This window comes from Perissodus microlepis, chromosome 15, assembly GCF_051167445.1.
Source record: "Perissodus microlepis isolate ML-2025 ecotype Zambia chromosome 15, ASM5116744v1, whole genome shotgun sequence".
NCBI classification, from domain to species: Eukaryota; Metazoa; Chordata; class Actinopteri; order Cichliformes; family Cichlidae; genus Perissodus; species Perissodus microlepis.
This window is the reverse complement of record NC_140475.1, coordinates 17,299,996-17,310,692: the sequence shown is the minus strand read 5'-3', so window position 1 is coordinate 17,310,692 and position 10,697 is coordinate 17,299,996.

Genomic DNA, 10,697 nt, shown 5'->3' with positions numbered 1-10,697 from the left:
TGGAAAATGACTTATTATATATTTGTAGTAGTTAATAACTGCTGGATGTCTTTTGATTTCTAGTTCTATCAGCTACTTTTAGCCATAAATATGAAAAGAAATGTCAAGTTTGCTGTTTGTTTGGTTAGAATTGTTGTGCACTTGTACACTGCAGTATGTCTCTAATTGCTTTATTCTCCCATTGCATATAATGAGTCCAAACATTTGGTTTTGAATAGTGTCACTGCTATATGAATGGTTCTCAAGGTCCATCATGGATGAGCAAAACAAAAAGAAAGAGTACTGAAATACTGAACGTGACTTTATTTTCAGCCCTGAAGCAATGTGCCATTTGGGTGACCGAGTAACAATTGAATAAAAGCTGAAGCAAAGAACACGTTTGTACTGGACAATGTAAGAGACACCTGGCTGAATGGTAGTCTCGAATTTGACTCTTTGTAGCCTAATAGATACAGACACACTAATTATACAGGTTGAAGATTTGGAATCAATCATATAAAAAGAATAAATGTTAATTTTCCCACATTTTCCTTCTTAACTTCAGTGAATTATATATTTATGTACATTTTTATTGACTCTAGTATTTAACACTGCACGACTGACACGTTTACAGTTTTGTGCTGCTTGAACAGTGTTCAACAATAAAGCAGTAGCAAAAACATAAAAAATACTTGCACGTTGCGTGTCTCATATTTTATAGACGGAGTGCAAAAATGATAGAAAAACAGTATATTGATCAATCTGGCCATTAGCTGCTACTTTTATTTTTTCCGGATCACCTTTATAAAGAATATTATTTTTAAAGACTTTTATGCTTTTATTATGAAGGAAATCCCATTTCCTTTAGTTTTTAATTTCATGGCGTAAACTTGGCACTGCCCAGGGAAACACACACAGACGTCAAAATAAACCACACCTTAAGTGGTTATTGTTTTTACCACCAACCAGTGAAAGTGAATGTAAATGGTTTTAAATCTAGTCAGTTTTAACCATGCAGTAGAGCTTAAACCAAAAACTAAATCTACGTTTGGCAGCTTCGAACCTCACCTTGCCATAGATAGATAGATAGATAGATTTATATTTATACTGGGATCATATTGTAACTGATTGCAACCTTAAATTCTTTCTGGATCTAATTAAATGTAATTATTCACAGATCGCTTGTTAATTCCCAACATTTCTCTCATGTTATATTCAGTTCCTGAAAGCTTAAATTTGTTGCAGCTGAAAAAAAAAAGTCTTTATGTCTTTTAGCTGTGCTGCATTCTGATCTACTGAGACTATTCCTGCCAGAGGCTGTTATCTACTTTAGGTCAGCTCTGAGGAGAAACGGGAGACACGCTTTAATTCTTCATTCATTAAGTGCCTGTTTATGGTGTTGTTCCCCTGCAACACTGACTAGTGTCAGTGCATGTGTTATCCATCAGAGCATATTTGGGCTCACACACTTCTCAGCTAGTTCTGTGTTAGATGCCTGCACTCTCAGTGCAGTTAGTTCTGAGCTCATTAGACCATTAGACAGTTCAGAAAGGAAATTGCTTATGAATCTGCAGCCAGGGGTGAAAGAAAGAAAACAAACAATGCTGTGCACAATTCATTGTTTCAAGAGAAATCATGCATTAGCAAAAGATTTAGTTAGCGTTAGTGGATAAGACAATAGAAATATTCCCATAAAATGAAGTCAAATGAATAACAGAATATTAACTAAATCTGAGGTATAATATTTTACATTGAGAAATGTAATATTTGTTTATGTGTACTGAACATTACACGTTGTAGGATATTTGTCTGGCTTTGTGTGGATTTTTTTTAACCTTCAGGTTTGTTTGTTTTTTCATATATCTCTTGACCTCCTGAGCAATTTTATATTTTTAGAAATTATTATTTAGTAGTTGGGCTTTTTTTCAAATCTTGTGTATAACGACTGGGAGTATAAGAAATGCTTTTTCCTAATAAATGTTGGTATTTGTTTTCAAATGGCAGCTATTGTTGTAATAAATAGGTTTTGCAGGACTTTTTTTCACAGGACAGCACAGACTCAATGAAAACGTCTTTTTAACCCGCTGATTTAATAGCATTTATAACCAACATTAGCAGCAACAACTTGATGTAATTGCTTTCTGTATGACTTTTTTGATTCGTATCAGGAACCTTGAGGTATTTGGTATGCGGAGGACTTCATGGTGGCTACGAAGCAAGCCCAAATCGTCACCCCTCCACTACTGTCTGTGGCAGTTAGCATGAGGTGCTTTTAATGACATGACATTTGAATTATGGCAAAGCATAACTACTTTGGTCTCACTTACCTAAAGGGCATTGCTCCAGAAGTCTTGTGATATATTCAGATTCAGCTTTGCAAACATGAGCCATGCCGCCATGTTATTTTTTAGAAAGAAGAGGCTTTCTCTGGCAACTCTTCCAAACAAGCCATTCTTGTTCAGTCTTCATCTAGTTGAACTATTCTGAACTTCAACATTTAACATGGTAACTGAGGCCTGAATGGTTGAGACCAAAAAATTGCCCAAACTTTGGCTGTTATAGGGGTGCTTGCACTTGCTGATCAGTTAATCGAGAGATTTTTATTAGCAGCACCTGGCTACAAATTAACCTCCTATTACATATGAAAGTGGTAAGGGTGTAGTTAGTTGGCACAGGACGGTGAGAGTTTTCTTTTTCAGATGACTGTTGGCTCTATTGGTGTAAAGGTTATAAACGATCATTTGTTGTCAAAACTCCACAATTTACTTCCAGTTACTCAGGATATCAATAACAAACAGACAACTATATTTTACTGCATCTACCATCCCACTTATTCTGTTAATGTAAGAGTAGCCTGCAAAGGCTGCAAAAGCACAAGTGGCTTTCAGAAAAGATCTTAGTTTTTGTTTTACCAGCACAAGAGTGCGAGTTCCTCTCTGTACACTTTCGTGCAGATTTTCGAGGTATTTGGGAAATAGGCTGTTCCAGGATCTCAGGGAACTTGCCAGTTCTTCTGTGGATTTATGTCTCAATTTCTTTTGCCTCTTCTTGCAGTGACGGGCCAACGCAGAGATGTTAAGATCAGGGCTCATTGAAAGTCTTATATAATGTAACCAAAACAACCGGTGTGACACACAATTTTTGTTTTTTAAACTGTCGGAAATAACAAAAAGCAAATACAGCATTGTGCAAAACTTATGAGGCACCTGTCATTTCCTTATATTTTGCTATAATGTTTTTTAATTGGTCTTGAGTAACAGTTCTCCAGTCTAACTGAAGGACTATAAAAAGTTTTTTTTATAGCAAAATATAAAGAAATGTAAAGTAAAGTAAAGTGTGCGTGTTAGTCCCCATAGGGAAATAGCTCCTCTGCATTTAACCCATTCACCCAGTGAAGCAGTGGGCAGCCGCCAATGCAGTGCCCGGGGAGCAGTGTGTAAGGACGGTACCTTGCTCAGGGGTACCTCAGGGTAGCCGTTCAGTGGAGTCGAACCCCCGACCTTCTGATCATGGGGCCGCCACTCTACCTACTGAACTATCCCTGCCTCGAGGGGTGCCTCGAGAATTTTGCACAGTATTGTGTCTCAGTCAAGTTATGCAACACAGACTCATTCCATTTACTTCCTTATGTAGCTGTCCATGACATTACAATGCCTGTATGGAGATAAAGCAAAGGTTGGATAGCAGTGTAAAGGTACCTAAAACTCTTCATAGTATAGTTCCAGTAAGTTCATCAGTTCTACTGATCAGGCAATACAGAAAAAATGACGTAAGAAAAGCAAAAAGGCGCTCTGCTACGATTATAAAAATGCAGTTCTTGTACCTGAAATACTTTTTTTCGTTCCTCCATCTGCACGTGCTCTTCCAAAAATCTGAGGGGCAGAGTATGTGTTTCTAAAAGAGCATTATCACTCTTGCAATTTTCTCTGAAGGTTAAAAAAAAATAAAACCTTTTCCCAGTCATCGACCACCACCACACCTGCCGGGATAATCATTCAGAATTATGATGTGCCCATTTCGCACCTCTCAAAATCCAATTTTGGTGATTACATTTTGTGGCTGTGCACTCTATCAGTGGTTCAGAAGCTCATTTGACATTACCAGGTAATGGACTACAGTCTTTACAGTCTGACCAAACCTACCTGAGTGCACCGTGGGTTACAAGGTGCAAATTGTGCAAGACGACGTAATTTGGTTCATTGGGATCTGAAGGAGCAATTTGCCCTCAAAATTGAGCTTTTAACCCTCAGTTATCACTAAAGGCACATGACTAACGAGGGCTGGGATTTGGTTCTAGTTGAGTCATGAGATCACCACTTCACATATGTCCTTCATGAAAACCTGTCGCACAAAAGGAAAAAAAAAAGAAAAAGTTTTTGAACTTTTATGTTCCAGTTGTATTTTTTTTCTGCACGGTCTGAGACTATTTCATCTGGAAATCAATTAGTTGGTAAACTGAATAGATTCTGGGGGCAGTGGCCAGTTTTTTCAGGGCTTCCATTTTGGCTGTTTACACATGCTGAAAGTTTGCTCAAACATCATGGGTCAATACTACTTGGAGCACAGTCTGACTGCAAAAGTAAACCAGAAAGCTTCCAGTACCAAAACAGTTGTCCATCGAACACAGATATCTCCATATACAGAGCTACCAACTCCAAACCTGACACGGAGTATAAGAATTTTTCACGGCTAAGAACAAACTGTGGAGACATAATTTATATGAAAACTACATTTTATTTAAGAATACAAATATTGTATGTGCAGTTTATCAGCAATCTGCCCACTGGTGGACATGTTCTGTGTAAGTAAACCATGAAATAAAGTCATACATGTCCAAACAAATCCAAATGAATTACATAGTAAACATATGCAAATTTAATTTTACTTAGATGAATAAGTTAAAAACAATACAGAGACATATTTTTCCAAGTGTGCCAACAATCCAGAATAGCCCTGAGACCAAACCTTCAAATGAATTTCTAAAAAGAGGCAAAACTGTCATGATTTTTTTTTTAAATCAAATAGGCGTAATTTACAGCAAAGAAGCAGCAATATGAAAAATAAAAACAATGCCTTTTTTTCTCAGCGTAAACTTGGAGTTTAAAGGTTAACTGAACTGTGTGAATGTCTTTATTACACAAATATGCAGTCGACTACGCAAACTGTAGTTCAACCATCAGTCCTACTATCTCCCGACAAGTAACGAGGACTTTGGATGATGTGATGTTTTTACGGAGCCACAAAATCTGCAGAAGTAGGAGGTGAGAGTGGCTGGGTGGAACAAAAGAGACGTTTACTTGGTATTTACCATTCATTCAACACTTGTTTTAACTACAGCTGCTGCCCAGCCTTGGGCCTATTGCTTAGTTATGCTATTGCTTGCATGGGGTTGTTTAAATGAGATGACAGAGAAAATCAAAATCTTTTAAACGGGAAAGTCAAAGAGGAGTTCATATATACACTTGCATGCTTTTTTGTATTATTCCTATATTAGATTCTGGCAGTTTTTTCTACTTTAAATGAGAAACTGATTCTTTTTTAAATTCTCTTTTAATTAATAATATGAATATTTGTGTGTGAGTTCTAAGACTGTGTATAAATAGCATGTTCATGTGTAAAATAATGGTGGGAGGACAGTTTTTTCTTTGTTTTTTAAGATTGCATTTTTGTCCGGAAACAGCTGGCACAGAGAAAGGAGAAGTCCACTCTGCCCTGGGAGAGATGGATGCATCAGTAAGAGGAACACACAGGGTTATGCTGCCTTCAAAACTCACAACCCCAAAGATCTGCCCTCTAATTCCCTGGGTCTGTTTATGGCCAAGATGTTACATAAACTTATAAAACTAGCTTGTACATGACACTGCAGCTTCCAAAGATGTACTCGGGTCACATGCTCCTCCCTATATGTAATTAAAGACCTCTCTGTAAACTAAACATTAAAGGCCTGACAGCATCTCAATGTTGAGTTTAAAAAAATAAATAAAATGCTTCATAAATTTAAAAAAGTCAATCAACATATTCCCAGATGTTTAACACCAAAACAAGGAATCAAAACTGCCCGACCTCCAGGCTGGCAGGGTCTTGTCAAGGTTAGAGGTTCATGTTGACCTCTGAAGCCATGGGACAGGGCATGTATCACATGCTGGCAGCTTTATAGAAGTGAGAGTGGGAAGTTGTTGCTCTTATTGTGGCAACCTGGCACATGAGGTGACACTGAGTGCACTGCTGGGCATTTCTGGCAGCTGGCTTCACACACTGGGTATCAGCAAAAAAGAAAAAGGAAAGATTATGACCAAATGATGACAAAAAATAGCATTTAGGGTTTACAACACTGAAGAAGGCACAGATGGATATTGGTTGATTTATTTTATAATATCTTCAATCTTCTAAAATAAAGGCCTGTTATTACTGGTTGAAACTTGAGCCGAGATCTCTCTCACTGTTCTTGTCACTGAGAGATGCTGATCACACTTTTTACCTCAAATATATCAGGGGAACTTTAATCATCTTTATAAGTACATCTACACTTTTTCAAATCTATTTTGCTTTATTCCATTTACATTCTCTGTCTTGTTTGCTGTCTATTCAGCTGACTTAATCAAATAGCAGGACATTTTTTAACCATTGTTTTACATTGTTTTGATTAGAATTATTGTGCTTAATGACCAAATAATATTTGTTGCATTACAATGTGTAATCTGGAGGCTGAATTAGTTGCAGGAAGATTTGCACAACACAATACATCAGATAGTTTGATGATGGTGATTATGGAGACTGAAAGAAGGGACTGTCTGCATAAGTCATTACAGAAACTAAGGAGGGAAAGTCTGGATGATAAAACATACAGCCTGGTGGTCTGTTCTTTGAAATGCCAAAAGAGCAACAATAATTCATTCCTTCAGTGAATTCATGAATAATCGATCCCTATACTGCCACTTTCCGTTACTCCTTTATTACAAGGGAATTCTGCATGTTTTTTGGGAGTTTTACACCAGGGGCTTTTCCTGTCACAACCCCAAAGGGAACTGAGTCTCCAGCTGAAATCAAGTGTGTAGCAGCCTCTTTTCTTTGAACAATGTATAAACATCATAAGTTTTTCAGCTGGTGAAAGGCCTGGACTGGAGGCAGATCAGTTCAGCACACGCAGTTGTAATACTGTAGCTGCAGTATGTGGTTTAGCATTGTCTTGCTGAAATACACTATATTGTCAAAATTATTCACTTGTTTGCCTTCAAACAAGAATGTGAGACATTCTTTCACAAAAGTTTGTAGAAGCAGTCTGCATGCTTAGGTGCTTGATTCTTTTTCACATCCAGATAATGTGGCATTAATGTTTTACAAAAAGAATTTAAAATTTAATTTGTCTCACCAGAAAATAGTTTCCCACTTTCTCCAGTTCCTTCTAAATAAGCTTTAGCTCAGAAGACAGCGATGTTTCTGGATCATGTCCACATGTGGCTTTTTTTTTTTTTTTTTTTTACACATGGACAGATTTATTTAATCTCACACTAGGGAAATTCACTTGTTACAGCAAGGAACAGGAGGGACAGGAGGAAAAAGTGAATTAGAGATATAGTAGGTAAAAAAAATATGAAAAATACAGAATTATGAGAATAGTGTAACAAATAAGCCAAAATAATATACCATGTTCAGATTGTTAGAATAGAGTAGAATAGAATAGAATAGATAGCAAACAGGAAAAATATATACAAAACAAGAGAAATATACACAAAAATAAGACAAATGCACTTTACTATATACAGTATAGGTACATATAAAAAAGAAAAATCTATTAAAGTGCAGTGGGAGTGATTATAATACATGTATATTTTTCAACAGTCTGAATGCTGTTGGGATGAAGGAGCTGCCATAGTGCTCAGTCCTACACCGTGGCTGTAACAGTGTACAAAAGAAGGAGCTGCTCAGGGCCTCGATGTGCCCATGGAAGGGCTGAGCGGTGTTGTTCATAATGGACATTAGCTTGGCTAATGTCCTCCTCTCACTCACGGTCTAGCAGACTGGTCAGGACAGAGCTGGTCCTCTTTACCAATCTATTAATCCGTTTCCTGCTACCTTCACAGCAGACAACTGCATAAAAGACTGCAGAGGCTATCTCTGTGTCATAAAAAGTCCTCAGTAAAGTCCTACAGACCCCCAAAAACCTCAGCCTACCCAGCACATGGAGCTGACTTGAACAAAGCATGAGAGTTGTGTGACCGGTCCAGTTTATTGCTAAAAAGAACAGCCAGGAATTTGTACATGTCTATCACCTCAAACAAATCCAATATTGGCTTGCACACACAGATTTCTCTTTTCTGAGACATTTTGCTGCTATCAAATAACAATATTTTTGTTAAAATACAACATTTTCTAATTTCTTTTTAAAATATATGTTATATGAGATTTGCAAATCATTGCATTCTGCTCTTATTTAGATTTTACAAACTTTTTCAACACTTTTTTTTAAAAAAAAAATTTGGTCATTAGAACTCAAACATATGTCAGGTCTCTTTTTGGAAACTGAAAACAAATATGCCACCTGATATTAGTGAAAAGTTGTAAAATTTACCAGAATAACATTATGTAAATCTAAAACTATCACCATGTTAGAGCCATCTTGTGCAAGCAAAAATAAGTGAGGCTACTGGTAAGTTTGAAAATCATTACCATTGGTGACAAAGAAGTTAATGACTGGCACTGGCAAAAGTTCAAGTACTTTTAATGAAGACTTTTGAATTCAGCACAGGTAAGTAAACAAGCCTGAAGCACCTCTATTTGTTTTCTTAGGGTTCAATTTTTTACCACCAGGTAGGTTGATAGGTTGATTGATTTCACCGGTTGCTGTGACAGGCTGTTTTTCCTAGTGATGGCCAGCACCTGGTAAATTCATAAAGTTGGACTCGGGTGAGAATGTCTGGAAAATAGAGAGCAAGACAGGCAGGCTTCTTTAGTAAGTGGGCAGGCAGGCACACCAAGGTGGAATCTGTTTCAAACTAAGAGGGCTGAATAATTAAACTGCCACAGTGAAAGCTTAACAATTCATGTATGGGAGGAGATGCCAAGGTAAATACTGCTGGAGAAGAGAATCAGGTGGAGACTGGGGCAGTGACACCTATTTCTGAGAGGAATAAACAGAGTTAATGTTCATACACACACACTGTTACCCCCTGCCAGGGCCTCCAGTGAAACACACACACACACACACACACACACACACACACACACACACACACAGAGAGAGGACAAATTACTTTACAAAAACAGATCTTGGAAAGACATTTTTAATATGCACTCACTTGTCACGTTGTTGTTGGGCTGGTCTGAATATTTCACAAACTGCTGATCTGCACGCAGTCATCTCCAGGTTTTACGTAGAGTGGTGCAAAAAAAGAGAAACCAGCTAAGAAAATGCAACTGAAGCTACAAATCTCATTCAAACTGGACAATAGAAGATCGTAAAAACATCGCCTGGTCTAATGCATCTTCATTTTCGTTGCAACGGTAGGATCAGAATTTGACATGAACAACATTAAATCCGTCTTGCCTCAAACTGGTTTTGTGAGCATGACAATGAGTTCACTGTGCTCAAATGGCTTCCATGGTCACAAGATTTCCAATTATGGGATGTGGTGTAAAAGCAGATTCCCACTGTGTATGTGCAGCTGACAAATGCTGCAACGACAGTAGTGACAGAGACTACAGAGAGAGAGCATATTTCTAATTTTATATATTCCTGTAGATTCCTCCTCACATACAAGGTTTTGTAAAATCAGGCCGCATGTTATAGAAGACCTGATAGTACCATATCACCTTGTTAGAGCACTTCGAGCAGACTGCAGGCTTACTTGTGGTTCTTATTAAGAAGAAGGCCTTTCAGGGGCTTCCTCCTTCTCTCACCCCTTTTCATGGGTTTATACACCATTATTCATCTCTGGCTCTCTTCCATAGCATGTCTTTTGTGTTGTCTCCCTCCCCTCACCCCTAACAGATGGCTGCCCCTCCCTGAGCCTAGTTTGTCGGAGGTGTCTTCCTGTTAAAAAAAGAGTTTTTCCTTCCCACTGTCGCCAAAGTGCTTGCTCACAAGGAGTCGTCGTCGTCTGATTGCTGGCGTTTCTCTGTATTATTGTAGGGTCTTTACCTTACAATGTTAAGCGCCTTGAGGTAACTGTTGTTGTGATTTGGCGCCATATAAGTAAAACTGAATTGAAATCTGTGTGATGCTATCATGTCGATATGGACCAAAATTTGTCAGGCTTGTTTCCAGCACCTTGTTGAATCTATGCTATGAAGAACTACATCACGTCTGAAGACAAAAAGAGCTCCAACATAATATTACCAAGATCTGAAGGGTCTGCTCAGTGAATTTTTTTAGTGATGTTATTAAAAAAATGCACTTCCTAATGATTTTACCCAGGTTCAGAATATAATTGATGCAACATTAGTCAAGAATAACTTGCACACTCTGAACATATGTTTGCATTTTCTTACTTTTTCTGACCAAACAGCGAGTAAATGAAATTAAATAAGTAAAACCCACTAATAGGAAAAGCAGGTTATTATTTCTTCTCTGCACAAAAATCGCCCCCTGCTTTTTCTCCTCAGTTTGATGAATGCATTAAAATTATTTCATGGCTGTAGAAACTTAACATGTGTGTCAAAACCCTAATGGGACCTGCTGTTTTCAGACTTGTAATGAAATGGATTTTATATTAATAAAT